Source organism: Pelodiscus sinensis, chromosome 21 (assembly GCF_052426305.1).
Source record: "Pelodiscus sinensis isolate ZL-2025 chromosome 21, ASM5242630v1, whole genome shotgun sequence".
NCBI lineage: Eukaryota > Metazoa > Chordata > Testudines > Trionychidae > Pelodiscus > Pelodiscus sinensis.
Window position 1 is genome coordinate 10516673 of NC_143072.1, and position 14958 is coordinate 10531630.

Genomic DNA, 14958 nt, shown 5'->3' on the forward strand with positions numbered 1-14958 from the left:
TGAGGGCAACAGCTGGCCCGGCAGACTGGCAATGGGTGCTTCACCCCCAGGTCGCTGGTTCGAATGTGGCTCAGGGCGGCGGGGCTGGCAGCTGTCTGATGGCCTGTGAGAAGTGGGTGTCCCAAAAGACCCCAGCCCAGCTGGTGCTAAATGACACGCACACACTGGGAGTCTCCGCTGGCGGCCAGGCCGGACTGGGCCATGCATTGTGACTGCCCGTCTCACTCCTAGGCCTGATCCCCTCTAGGGCTGGACTGAGGCCAGGCAGGAGGCGTTCCCTGGCATTCTCTATGCTGCGCCTGCCCTAGGGATTAACCAGGGCTCTCCCTGTATGTCTGCACTGCAATAGAGACCTCCGGCATGACCCTGGGTGCTGCCCTGCTAGTGACCGTGTCCGCGGCTGGGCCCGATGACCCAGCAAGGGGGGTGGGATATTTGGCCACTGCAGCAGCACCTGTAAGTGTGTGTGGGGGGGAGGAACAGGTCTAAGCAGGAACTAGAAGGGCCCAAGCCAAGACCCCAGCATACACAGGCACAAAATGGTGACACATTGGAGCCTAAAGCCTGAACAAATGACGACCCACCGCACCGATCCAGAGCGTTGCAGCCACTGAGCTCAGCGCACATTGTAAAGGGGAGCAAGGAGCAGCCTCCCTAAGTGAGAGGGGAAACTGAGGCACGGGAAAGGACATGACATGGTCAAGGCAACCCAGCAACTCAGGCTGCCAGCCAGGAATCTCACCTCCAGGTACCGTTGACTTCAATGGAACGGAAAGAAGAGTTGTGGTCAGCTTACCATTGACTTCAGCGGCAGCAGAGCCAGGCCAGCGCGGCGTGCTACTGACAGATCTCCCCTGCGGGCTCAAAGATGGAGTTGGCTCCTGGCATTCGCAGTCCCGCATCAGCCCCCCAAGAGCTCTGTGCCCAGACATAAGGGCACATCTTTAATGGGGAGCGGGCTTAAGCACTGGAGCAACTTCCCAAGGGCCACGGATGGATTCCCCACCCCCGGAGAATCCCTTCTGGCTCCAGGCAGGGTGGGTTTCTAACCGACCTGCTCTAGAAATAACTCCGGGCCAGGCGTGGGGATGATCAAAGTGGGGCCTTCTGGCCTTGCCTCCCATATGCATGTGCCGCTCGGGGGCAGGGGGGATCATAGGGACCTTGGCCTGGCAGGTGGAGGGACATGAAAACAGGAAGAAAATGCACCAGGCGCATGGGGGGGGGGGGGTCAGGAGACATGCGGGAAAGGGGGAGGGTCGCAGAAGAGGGCTGGGAAAAGCCTGCGCATCTTTTGCAGCAGACTGATCTTCCGTCCTGATGCAGCTCCGCTTCGGTGCGCTTCTCTGCCAGGTGCCTACGCCCCGGCCAAGCGCAAGGGGAGGGGAGAGGGTGGCTCTTCTGAGCCCTTATGTGATATTAATGGCCTGGCCACTCACAACTCCCAAGTTAATTAGCAAGAGCATAAGGCAGAGAAAAGATCCCCCCCCCCCCGCCCACTCCCCAGCACGCGCGGCTAGCTGCTCCCTGGGCCCGCCGCCTGCTTTGTTTATCAGAAGGGGAAGAAAAGGTCAGCAACGGCTGAGAGCCCAGCATGGGCGCGGGAGGGTTCCTGCTCACGGGGCCTCGGGCTCAGCAGGGACACAGGCTGGACCAGTCCCCTGAAGGGGCTGCTCCTGTGCTTGAAATGAGGCGGATGCTTCCTTAAGCCTCTTACTGCATCCAGGCTCTACCCCCCCACCCCCTTTGCCTTTTACTTGCAGTAAGACCCTTAAGTCTAGATGGAGCCCAAGTAGCATCTTGCTGGCCTCAGGCCAGCTGTTGGGGACAAGCCGACCACGACTCTTCTTTCTGTGACTGTGACGAGAGCCATTATGCTGTACGGGGCACTGTACATGACCATTGGGATGATCCCTGCTCCAGAGAGATTGAAATCTACAGATACTAGAGTCCAACTGGGAACGGAAACAAAGACCTGGAGAGAGAAGTGACCTGACCAAGGTCACACAGCAGGTCAGTAGCAGAGCTGAGGGCAGACTGCTGGTATCCTGAGTGCCCATTCAGCTCTACCACACTGCAACTGGGCTCCAAATATTGCGCTCAGCCAATGTCCTTCCAATTAACACACTGGCTCCTTACACTCACCCTGGGTATGTCTACACTACAAAGTTAATTGAACTAACGGACGTTAGTTCGAATTAACTTTGATAGGCGCTACACTAGCGCTTTGCTAGTTCGAACTTAATTCGAACTAGCGGAGCGCTTAGTTCGAACTAGGTAAACCTCATTTAACGAGGATTAAGCCTAGTTCGAACTAGCTAGTTCGAATTAAGGGCTGTGTAGATCCTTAATTCGAACTAGTGGAAGGCTAAGGCTTCCCAGGTTTCCCTGGTGGCCACTCTGGCTAACACCAGGGAAACTCTATTGCCTCCCTCCCAGCCCCGGACCTCTTAAAGGGGCACGGGCTGGCTACGGTGCCCGTGCCAGGTGCAAGCCTGCCAGCACCCAGCCAGCAGACCCTGCACCTGGCACGGATTGAGCCTGCCACCCGATGCCCCCCCAGACCTCCCCCTCTTCCCGGGACCAGGCTGGTGGCTCCCGGGAGCCTGCCCTGGTCTACAAGAGGCGGGCACCCGCCTGGTCCAGTGCAGACATCGTGGACCTCGTCCACGACCTCTGCACTAGGCACAGGAAAGTGGCCGTCTAGGGCAGGAGAGCTGCCAGCCTGGCCACCCAGGAGCAGGTGTGCATGAAAATCAAGGTGGTCCACTGAGACCCCCGACCCTGAGCCCTGAGCTTACAATGGCCGTCCTGGGTCAGACCAAAGGTCCATCTAGCCCAGTAGCCTGTCTGCTGACAGCGGCCAACCCTAGGGACCCTAGTAGGAATAAGAGATCCTCCGGAAAAGGGTTTATTTTCCGGAGGATCGCATCCAGACTGGCACTTTTCTCCGGCTTATCTACAAGCCGGAAAAAAGCGGCAGCCATGAAAATGCAAATGCCGCAGGGGATATTTAAATCCCCAGCGGATTTGCCTATTCCCAAGTGCTACATCTGCATCCCTATTACGGAATAGGGGCCAATGTAGACGTAGCCTTAGAGTGTTGTGGTAGTAGTATGCTTCTGCTGTTAAACATGCTGGCTGTGTCTAGACTGGCAAGTTTTTCCGCAAAAGCAGCTGCGGGGGAGGAGGGGCGGGGCGGTGACGTACACGGCCAGGGGGCGGGGCTGTCTACGTCACCGCCCCCCTCCCCTCTCCCACGGTGACCCGGCTGAGGGGCGCACTGCTCAGTGCCACGGCCGGAGGAGGAAGGGGGGGAGGTGACATACACAGCCCCGCCCCCGCCATGTACATCACCACCCCGCCCCCCTTCCTGTCCCACCGGGGCTCAGCTGAGCGGCGCACTGCCAGCGTCGTTTGGGGTCTGGCTGTGGCCAGTGGCTGCACCCCCCCTCCCCTCGCCAGGTCTGATTCCAGCCCCCCTCCTCCCGTCCAGCCCCATGGCCCCCGATGCCCCCCAGCTCTGCTTCCCGCCCCCTCTTCCTGCCGGCCAGCCCCACGGCCCCCGGACACCCCTCACCTCCCCTCTGCACACTGCTTCCCTCCCCCCTTCCACCGGGCCCCCCCATCCTCCCCTCCAGCCCCAAAGCCCCCGAACCCCCCCCAGCTCTGCTTCCCGCCCCCCTTCCGGCCAGCTCTGCCCCCCTTTCCCACCCTGCATGGCGCCCCGCCCCCTTCCCCTCCCTTTGTGGCATGCTGGACCCAGCCGAGTGGCACGCCTGCCGGGGGAGCAAGCAGCAGCAAGCAGTCATTTGGGGTCTGCGCTGCACACCCCCCTCGCCAGGTCTGCTTCCCACCCCCTCCTCACGTCCAGCCCCACAGCCCCCGATCCCCTCCTGTTCTGCTTCCCATCCCCTTTTCCTGCCAACCAGCCCCACGGCCCCCCGGACACCCTCCGCCAGTGCTGCTTCCCTCCCCCCTTCCTCCGGGCCCCCCATCCTCTCCTACAGCCCCACAGCCCCCGATACCTCCCCAGCTCTGCTTCCCTCCCCCCTTCCTCCGGGCCCCCCATCCTCCCCTACAGCCCCACAGCCCCCGATACCTCCCCAGCTCTGCTTCCCTCCCCCCTTCCTCCGGGCCCCCCATCCTCTCCTACAGCCCCACAGCCCCCGATACCTCCCCAGCTCTGCTTCCCTCCCCCCTTCCTCCGGGCCCCCCATCCTCTCCTACAGCCCCACAGCCCCCGATACCTCCCCAGCTCTGCTTCCCTCCCCCCTTCCTCCGGGCCCCCCATCCTCCCCTACAGCCCCACAGCCCCCGATGCCTCCCCAGCTCGGCTTCCCTCCCCCCTTCCTCCGGGCCCCCCATCCTCCCCTACAGCCCCACAGCCCCCGATACCTCCCCAGCTCTGCTTCCCGCCCCCCTTCCGGCCAGCCCCACCCCCCTTCCCCTCTCTCCGTGGTGCACTGTGCCACTCAGCTGAGCGGTGCTCCCGCCGGGCTCTGGAGGGGCAGCAAGCAGCGGCAAGCAGCCCTTTGGGGTCTGCGCTCCCCAAAGGGCCACTTGCCGCCCCGGCTGGCTGGAAGGCGGGTGGAAAGCAGATCTGGGGGGGATCAGGGGCTGTGGGGCTGGAGGGGAGGATGGGGGAAGGGAAGCAGCGCTGGCAGGGGGGGTGTCCGGGGGGCCATGGGGCTGGCCGAACCGCCACGGAGGGAGGGGAAGGGGGGGCGGGGTGCTGACATACATGGCCAGGGGCCATGGCCGTGTACATCAGCGTTACAGACTCCCAGACACTGGGCTACTAGATAGATGATAACATACAGGCTACGTCTACACTGCAGGCTTCTTGCGCAAGAAGTGTTTTGCACAAGAGTTCTTGTGCAAAAGGTCTTCCACAAGAGGGCGTCCACACGGCCATGTGCTTGTGTGCAAGAGTGTCTATGGCAGTGTGGACACTCGCCTGCTCAAGAAAGCTGTGATGGCCACTTTAGCCATAGGGGTTTCTTGCGCAAGAAATCATGTTGCCTGGCCACACTGCCTTCTTGTGGAAGAGCTCTTGTGCAAGGGCTTATTCCTCGTGGGAAAGGAATGACTCTTCCGGAAGAAGCCCTGTTTTCCGACGCCGGACTGTAAATTTACTTGTGCAAGAACACACATGCAGTGTAGACACCCAGCAAGTTTTTGCACAAGACAGCTGTTCTTGAGCAAAATGCCTGCAGTGTAGATATACCCTCTGGTGTTCGCAACTATAGCTGGACCTGACCTATATCCCGTCATAGAAATTAAATAAGACCCATTCCCTTCTTCGAGGAGAAAGAAATCTTGTGTTCCTCACTGTCCAAACACATAGGCTGTGCCTAGACTGGCATGATTTTGCGGAAATATTTTTGCGCAAAAGCATCTGTGCCCAATATAGACGCGGTTTTGCGCAAGAAAGCTCCAGCGGCCATTTTCGCCATCGGGTCTTTCTTACGCAAAAAATTCCTGTCCCTGTCTACACTGGCCCTCTTGCGCAAGAGGGCTTTTTCCCGAGTGGGAGCGTCAGAGTTCTTGCGCAAGAACACCGACAATCTTACATTAGCTCGTCAGTGTTCTTGCGCAAATTCTCGCAGCCAGTTTAAACAGCTGGCAAGATTTTGCACAAAAGCAGCCGCTTTTGCACAAAATCTTGCCAGTCTAGATACACCTATAGTGCCTTGGTCTGAAATGAGTCCCCCAAGGTTGATTTTCTAAGTGATGTGTTCACACTACCAAGCCCGCTATTCCAGAATAAGGAGCCGCAGAATTCAAACTCCGTCGTCCTGCTTTTCATGAGGGATAATGATCTTCCTAGATGCGTCAGTCTGAAATAAAATCAGTGTAGACTCTCCGGTACCACTAATTCAAACTAATTCAAACCACCTGCAGCTCTCTAGCCTCCTTCCCGGGGCTCTTAGTCCAAGGCAGGTTGTACCTCGGATGACATTCAATTCTTCCCCTTAGTGAGGACACAGAAGTCAAACTTTGTAAATTTGAAATAATCGCCGAGTGTAGACATGGCCTTAGAGAAACAGGAACAAACTTGCATCTGGATCTGGTCTTCCGCAAGGTGTGGAGACGTTTGGATCCAGGACTTGGGCTTGGGCCCATCTTTCATTGTAATAATCAGTAACATCCGGTGAGCCTGCTGGTCGAGGGGATCATGTTGAGAACCTGGCGAGTTGGGAGTCTAATTCAGGGATCACTTCGTATTTAATAAAAGTCCCCCTTGGAGCCAACTCTGCCTAAGCAAGAGTTGTTTGAGAGACAGACCATTGCCAGAAGACTCGTTCAGGGCACAGACGTTGTAACAAAGATAATAATAAATAATTGCAGCTCTCACTTACAAAGCCCTGGTGCCCAGAGAATCCCAAATGTGCTTTCAAAACAATGGTGATACAGGAATTGTTGCGTCTAGCTCTAGTGTAGAGCACGGCAGCTCTTTTCCCAGCCATGCAGAACACGTGAGGACAGGAAGACTGCGCCCCACTGAAACAGCCCCATTACTACCAGTGTCCACAGTGCAGCTCTTGGCAGACTCACGCTTCAGATGCAAGACTTTGGTAACAAATTCTCTTCACAGTCTCCCTGACAGTACTATGAAAGCTGCAGATAAAGGCCTGGGTTAGATGCTGAATCTACACAGAGCAGGGGACTGTTCCTGCCCGGGGGAGCTTACAGTCTAAACAGGCAAGACCAGCAAGGGTGTGAGGGGGATGGGCACAGAGGTGATAGAGCCACTTGCCCCAGGTCACGGCAGATCAGTGGGAGGGAAGCCAAATCTTTACGCCCTATTTACAGAGCCGACATGGCCCGGCTCACGGCTGTGCCCAAATGACACTCGTCTCACTGAGGGCAGCATCGGGCCCCTGATAGGACCCGACACCCAGAACCTTGCCCGGCACGGCGGCGTGATGTCATAATGGTGCCACATGACCTCTGCCAATAACTCCCAAAGCCGGGCGGGGTGGTTTGCAGCCAGTCCTGTGCAGCAGCCGTCCGAAAACGCAGCTCCACATTTGGCCGCTTTGGAACAGTAAGTCTCCCAGGCAGATCAAATCCCCCAGGAACGCTTGACTCGCTCCTCTGCCCAGGCGGGCGCAGGTGGGGGCGGGAGTTTAGAATCAGGTTGTCCCAGCCCCCATGTCATTTATTTCCTCCCACCGCATCCCAAATCGGCCCTGGGGAGCTCGGTCCCTTTTTTCTAGCGGAACCCGCATCTCCAAAGCTCCGCCAGTTCAGCTCACAGCAGCACGCAGCGCTTGAAGGTGGCAGAAGCATCTGATCTCTAGACTGAAAGGGGCTGGCTCCAGAAATGGGCACAGTTCTCTAAAGAGGGTTCCAACTCAGTCTCAGCACTCCCTGCAAAATTCCCCTAACATTCAGCGTTTAGGGATGGGAGTGAAGTTGGAGGCAGGCCTTTCTCTGAAGCCACTTAGCTTTAGCTACTGCTGGAAGCAGCAGGCCAAACGCGGTGGACCATTGATCCGCTCTGGGTTGACAACCTTCTGCGAGCGAGATCTAGTGCTCTGTGGAAAGAAGCCGGGAGAGACGCCAGCCTAGGCCGTTCAATGGTCTCGGCATCTCTAATTGAAGGAGGCCATAAATATTCCATGTTTCCCTCGCAGTGGGAACTCTCCAATCGTTCTGAGTAGTTCCTGGGGGTTGGGGAGAGGCGGAGTGAGCCTCAGAGTGTCTGGCACCCTGTGGAGACACAATGAGCCAGGCAAGCAGAGCGCTCGTCTCCTTGCAGAGAAATATTTCACGTCATGGGAGTTGAATAATTTAGCCTCCGTCTGCTTTGTTTAAATGTTTGATGTCTGTGAGCGGCTCTTTAGGATCAGGGCAGCCCGCAGCCCCCAGGACCTGTGCTCTGATTAGATGCGGCTGCGCTCGGTGTCAATGAAATCATACATTGCATGATCCAGCCCCAATTACCGGGACAGAAGGCGCAGAACCCCTGACTACACTGGCCTCCTGGTGAAGGGAGCTACAATCTGAAATCCCAGCCCCCGCGCTCAATGACTCCGTGCTTACTCTACAGTAGAAATTCCTGGAGAGAGCAGAGTATTGAGTCAATGGAGCAATGCACAGGGCTTTCCAGCCTGTGGTCACCGACCCCTGGCACTCCACAAACTATGTCTAAGATTTCCAAAGGGATCTGCACCTCCGTTTGAAATTGCATAGGGGTCTTTGAATGACAGAAGGGTGGAAGCCACTGCGGTAAGGGAGAAATGCAGCCCTCCCTGCATTAGGTCTGCAGGCCATTACGTCTCTTTCATGCCCACTTGAATTCTAGAATTACAACTAGGGCTGATCCCAAATGTCCCAGCGAGGCTCTTCTTGGAGTGATGTGTTTACACCAGAAGAAGATCCGTCCCTATTTTAATAGCAGGCACTGAAAAGCACCCCACCTCCCAAACGTCACTTCAGGTATCACTGGGGCAGGGTGGGGAATGGTTCTCCTGTCCCTGTAAAATGTTCGAGATTCATTTTATTTACTGTTCTGCATTGAGACAAAACAGAGAGAGCTTCTCCATGCCGGCCAATAACCCAGTGGCCATGGCACTCGGTAGGATGTGGGAGACTGAGGATGAAGTCCTTCCTCTGAATCAGGTAGGACTTGAGCTAGGGATGTAGGTACCCCATGTCCAAGCCCCAGCTTTGCCTGGTCCAGACCAGGGACCTGTACACAGGTGTCTTCCATGGCACATGAGCACCCTAACTGTTGAGCTGTAGGTCACTCCGTGCTCAACTAGCCTTTCTATTCTGGAGCTGCGGAAATTGTCATGCACACTGACCCTTTCCCCCGGAAAAGTTGGCTTCAGTGAATGGATGTTCTCTGATGGAACGCCATTCACCAGGCCACTCTGGACCAGTCCAGCAATAGTCCAGAAATCAATCTATTGCTCACATGACTGGCTGGGTATACCCTGCTAGGACGTAGTCCACAGATGGCTAGGCATATTAAGAGTCAGACAAAGAGCAGAAGCAAAGTCATTCTGCCGCTCTACTCTGCACTAGATAGGCCTCAGCTGGAGTACCGTGTCCAGTTCTGGGCGCCACATTTCAAGAAAGATGTGGAGAAATTGGAAAGGGTACAGAGAAGAGCGACAAGAATGATTAAAGGTCTAGAGAACATGACCTATGAAGCCAGGCTTCATGAACTGGGCTTGTTTAGTTTGGAAAAAAGAAGATTAAGGGGGGACATGATAGCGGTTTTCAAATATCTAAAAGGGTGTCACAAGGAGGAAGGAGACAATTTGTTCTTCTTGGTTTCTGAGGACAGGACAAGGAGTAATGGGCTTAAAGTGCAGCAAGGGAGGTTTAGATTGGACATTAGGAAAAAATTCCTAACTGTCAGGGTGGTCAAATATTGGAATAAATTGCCAAGGGAAGTGGTGGAATCTCCCTCTCTGGAGATATTTAAGAACAGGTTAGATAGACATCTGTCAGGGATGGTGTAGACGGAGCTTGGTCCTGCCTTGAGGGTGGGGGGCTGGACTCGATGACCTCTCGAGGTCCCTTCCAGTTCTATTATTCTATGATTCAAAGTCATGTGTCCTAGGCCACCTATTACACACAACAAATAACATGTCCCAGACAGGCCCCAGGGCCAAATCCCAATTATGGAGCGTTTTCTCACTGATCTCAGCACTCATTGGATCAAGGCTAGCGCGAACGGCGTGCTAACAACCCAGCCGGCCTCACTTCTCCAGCGGCTGCTGCTGTTCTGAGTATCCAAAGTACTTGTTGAAGCTGAGCTCTCCTTGTGCATGCTCAGCAAACCCGGGGGAAAACCAGGGGATACCAGTAATCCCTCCAGAGCCCACTTCTGCAACTCACAGAATCACTGGCAGGGACCACGAGAGGTCATCGAGTCCAGTCGCCAGCCTCACCGCAGGACCAAGCACCATCTAGACCAGTGTTTCTGAAACGTTTTGAGACCACGGAACACCAAACAGTAATATTTTTATGCGGAACACCTATGAACATTTTCTTCAAAAAAAATTGTTGTCAGACAGAAAAAGACAAAACTGAAGAAGTAATAAAACCAGAGAAGAGGTCACGGCTCACCTGGGAGGTGTTCATGGAGCACCACTGTCCCGCGAACGTAGTTTAAGAAACACTGATATAGACCATCCCTGGTCCATGTCTATCCAGCCTGCTCTGCAATATCGCCAGTGATAGGGTCCAGCCCATGAATCTAAACATGATCGGAGCGATTCTCACAACTCCCTGTGAGCTGTAGGTGCACAGCCCCCATGGCATCCAGAGGAATTGGGCATCACTGCATCTCCTGAGCAGCTTTGGAAATCTCAGCCTAGGTTGTCAGTACCCACGATAAACCCCAGTTTGAATGGGAAACCCTGGCTTGGCACAAGCACCCTGGTGTTTGCTGTGCAGTGGTCACTAGGCCCCTACAGGCCATGGGTCTGACCCCAGCATCTCTAGATCTCCACGCATGAACCGCTACTCCCTGCACTACAGAACTAGCTCTGATAGCCCAGAGCCAGTATCAACAGAACCGCAGAACCCCAGGGCTGCAGAGACTCAGGAGTCATCGAGTCCAGCCCACGGCCCAAAGCAGGACCAATCCCACCTCAATCAGCCCAGCCAGGGCTTTGTCGAGCTGGGACTTAAAAACCTCCAGGGATGGGGACTCCACCCCCTCCCCGGGGAACCCAGCCCTGCGCTTCCCCACCCGCCTGGGGAAACAGCTTTTCCTAGGCTGTGTCCAGACTCCATGCCTCCGTCGACGGAGGCATGTAGATTAGCCAGATCGGAAGAGGGAAATGAAGCCGCGATTAAAATAATCGCGGCTTCATTTAAATTTAAATGGCTGCCCCGATCTGCCGATCAGCTGTTTGTCGGCAGATCGGGAGAGTCTGGACGCGATGCCCCGACAAAGAAGCCTTTCTTCATCGACACAGGTAAGCCTCGTGAAACCAGGTTTACCTGTGTCGATGAAGAAAGGCTTCTTTGTCGGGGCATCGCGTCCAGACTCTCCCGATCTGCCGACAAACAGCTGATCGGCAGATCGGGGCAGCCATTTAAATTTAAATGAAGCCGCGATTATTTTAATCGCGGCTTCATTTCCCTCTTCCGATCTGGCTAATCTACATGCCTCCGTCGACGGAGGCATGGAGTCTGGACACAGCCCTAGTGTCCAGTCCAGACCTTCCCCCTGCAACTTGGGATCATTGCTTGAGAACAGCCTCTCTCCATTCTCTTTGGAACCCCCCTTCAGGAAGCTGACGGGTGCTACCAAATCCCCCTCACTCTTCTCTTCTGCAGACTAAACAGTCCCAAATCCCTCAGCCTCTCCTCACAGGTCATGTGCTCCAGCCCCCTCATCACTTTGGTTGCCCTTCGCTGGACCCTCTCCAATGCGTTCACATCCGTTCTATAGTGGGGGGGGGGGCCCAGAACTGGACACAATACTCCAGATGTGGCATCCCCAGAGCCGAATAAAGGGGAACAATCACTTCTCTGGATCTGCTGGCGATGCGCCTCCGAATGCCCCCCAAGCTGCTGTTAGCCTGCTTGGCTACAAAGGCGCCCTGTTGACTCCCATCCAGCTTCTCATCCACTGTTCTCCCCAGGCCCTTTTCTGCCAAACTGCTGCTCCTCAGCTGTCACTCCCGGGCAGAGGGAGCCATTGCTGCTGCTGTGCTAGCAAAAGGCAGGGGTGGGATTTGAGAGGCATCTCCTCCATGGTCCTCATCTCACCAGGCCCTTTGTCTCTTCGCAGGTGAGGGCAGCAGTGATGACAATGCCAGCTCCTCAGAGGGGAAGGCAGGATCTCTCCTACAGTTTGCCTGGCTACCTCTCCCCCTTGCCCGGGCGTGCCCTGGCCCACACGTCCAGGATCATCAAATACGTCTTCCTGGACGGCAGCCAGAACATCGCCCCCGCTCACGCTCCGGCTGGCTTTGAGAGCCACGCTCCCTATCGGGAGCCAGCGAGCCTCTCCTACCAATCCACCCCTCTCCCTGACTGGGGCCGGGCCGCTGCCTACTGGCCCCCTCACCTCCAGCGTCTCCCCATCTTCGTCACTCTCTCCAAGAGCCATGAGAACCAAGCCTGTGGGGGCCCGCTCTTATCCCGGGACAGGCTGCCAGTTTTCCGACAGCTGTGTGGGGAAGTGGTGCAGGCCGGGCCCCACGGCAACGAGAGAGACGGAGGCCTCACCGATGCCGAGGGGCGGCCCAAGAAGCCATCTAAGCCTGAGGTACCAGGGGTGGGCGAAGGAAGAGATGAAGATGGCAGCCGGGCAGCACCCTCCCAGTGAGGTGAAACCGAGCCGGGAGAAGCTTTAGAATAAACAGTGGAATCTGTGGTGATGCCAGCTTCCCCTCGGGGTAGGGGAAGGTTGTCGGTGCATGCGTATGCCCGCCTCACCGCCCGGTGCAGCAGCTGTCAAATGGGCATGGTGAAAGCTGAGAATTGAGAGAGGATGTATTAGCATTGGAAAAGGTTCAGAAAAGGGCAACAAATATGGTGAGGGGTTCAGAACGGGTCCCATATGAAGAGAGATTAAAATACTGGGACTTTTCAGCTTGGAAAAGAGGAGGCTAAGGGGAGATAGGATTGAGGTCTATAAAATTATAACAGGCATGGAGAAAGTGAATAAGGAAAAGTTATTTACTTGTTCCCATAACATAAGAACTGGGGGTCATCAAATGAAATTAATGGGCAGCAGGTTTAAAACAAACAAAAGGAAGTTTTTCTTTGCACAGCGCACGGTCAACTTGTGGAACTCCTTGCAAGAGGATGTAGTGAAGACCAGGACTTTAACAGTGTTCAAAAAAGAGCTAGCTAGATTCATGGAGGTTAGGTCCATCAATACTTATTAGCCAGGATGGGTAGGAGTGGTGTCCCTAGACTCTGTTTGTCACAGGTGAGGAATGGGTGCCAGGGGACGGATCACTCTGTTCTGTTCACTCCCTCTGGGGCACCAGGTATTGGCCAGAGGTACGGGCAGCACAGGGATGTGTGTCCGCACCCAGCCACCGAACCCCACAGCCTGTCGCAGATAGAGAAGATGTCCTGCGAGAATCCTGGCGCCCATCCCAGCGTTTCCCCAGCCTGCCAGGCAGCCCCTCCAGCACTGCCCAATCAGCCGGTTCCCGGGAAAGCTGGAGAAAGCGGGTGTGTCCGGCCACCTGGCCCAAAGGAGAGTGAATCCGGGCTGCGGCGGAGCAAGCTATCGCAAGCACCCGGCCAGCGGAGTCCCCCACTGTGTAACTGCTGGGCCGCGGCGACCTCATTGCTGCGGCCCCACCTGAGCAGTGAGGTGGGCTCACGTACCTGGCACCTGGGCACATCTGCCAGCCACTGCCCCCTGCTGGATGGACTGTCACACTTGGCCCCAGAACTGGCCTCCGTTGGCTCAAGTGGCGGACGCAGTCGGGGCCGGACATGCACATGCCTTTCCATGGGCAGGGGGTCTAGCTGGTGCCCATCCTGCCTGCACTTTGGAAAGCACCAAAGCTATGGAGGGGGAAGAGGAGGCAGTCCCATCCGTCCCACCCAGCATTTCAAAAGCAGGACGCTGACAATCTCCATGGAGTCCCCCTGCCCCCCCCCAGCTGAGGCTGCTGGCCCCAGCGCCTCGCCCACCAAGTCTGCTCCATGCTCTGTCCCCGCCCTCCAGCCTGGCCAGCAGCTACGTCATTTCACAGCCCTGAGCCACCCTGCCACCATGGAGAGGCACCTGGAGCAGCTGCAGCTGCTGCTGTCCCCCCTTGATCTGTCCCCGCTGTTGGCCCGGCAAGAAACGGGGGCTGTGCTGGGCAAAATGGGACAGGGCCACGGGAGCTGGGAATGACGGGAAGAGCCCCACTCCAGAGCTGCATCCGGAACCCCGTTCGCCCGTCTCCTTTCTTCCGTCGTTTTCCTTTGCTCTCCCAGTGAGACCCCAGCACAGCATCTCCGCTTTTCCATTCGCCCTCCCTGGTCTTGCCAACGTCCCGGCAACGTGCGATCCTCAGGGCTGGGCCGGACGGGTTGTTCCAGTCCCACAAACATTTCTGAGATTTCAAAAATGGGGCCAATTCTTCATCGGGATGAAACTGAGCAAATTGGAAAGTTTCCATGAAAAAAGCAGAGAGGAGGGTAAATGTGGGAAGGGCCATAGTCAGGGTTAGTGCCAGACACTCAAAATCTGTGAGCCCCACCATCAAGGCCCTGCCCTGAATCAAGCCGTGGGCTATTGGTTATTCCGGGCTGGGTCGGTCTCTTGTTTGGACCGGAAAGCGATGTCCGAACGGATCTGGCTGCTGTGCTGACTAAACCCACCGGGTGGAGGCACAGGCTGGACCTCGCAGGCCGGGCACCCTTGGGACCTGACTGGTCCTGAGTGAGGGGATTTGCTGGACCAGGGAAGGTCCCTTCCCTCCTGGCCTGCGCTGCCACTGGGCTAGGGCTCAAGCCTGCCCCCACCCTCTCGGGGTTCTCTAGATGCCACCGGCCCCGGGGCTGCCGGGGTGGAGTGCCACAGCCGGAGCTGCACAGCCAGGGCGGAAGGCCAGGGCCAGATCTCCCTCGCCGCTGCTGGCGCTGTACTCCACGACCACTGCTACTGTGCAGCCTGTCCCCCACACCCCCTGGGTTGCCAGTGCCCCCTACTGAGCTCCTGCCCCGCTGCCAGAACTCCCTGCTCCTGGGCTCGGGGGTCCAGGAACATCCGTGGTCCATGCCCGCCCACAGATGTTGCCAGACCAGGGAGTCCGGGTTAAGGGAGGTACAACCTGCCCCTCTGGCTACGTCCCCTCATCCGTAACGGAGATAATGCCTCCTTCTCCGGCGGATGGACGCCTGCCTCGCTCTTGTCAGGGAGACGTGCCGGGGGCGAAATGCTCCGATTCGCGCCTTGAAACACACGCCTGCCCCCGCCGCCAGGGACCTGCTGCCGTCCGGGTGTCGTGGGGGGAG

The 14958-nt window shown here is 56.7% G+C and overlaps 1 long non-coding RNA gene across 1 annotated transcript; it reads left to right on the forward strand.

Annotated features, from left to right (window-relative positions):
* Window positions 1-6952: 6952 nt before the first annotated feature.
* LOC142819208 (uncharacterized) lies at window positions 6953-12359 on the forward strand. The gene is made up of 2 exons (XR_012897013.2): window positions 6953-7054; window positions 11774-12359. It is a non-coding gene; the product is annotated as an uncharacterized LOC142819208 (long non-coding RNA).
* The last annotated feature ends 2599 nt before the right edge of the window (window positions 12360-14958 follow it).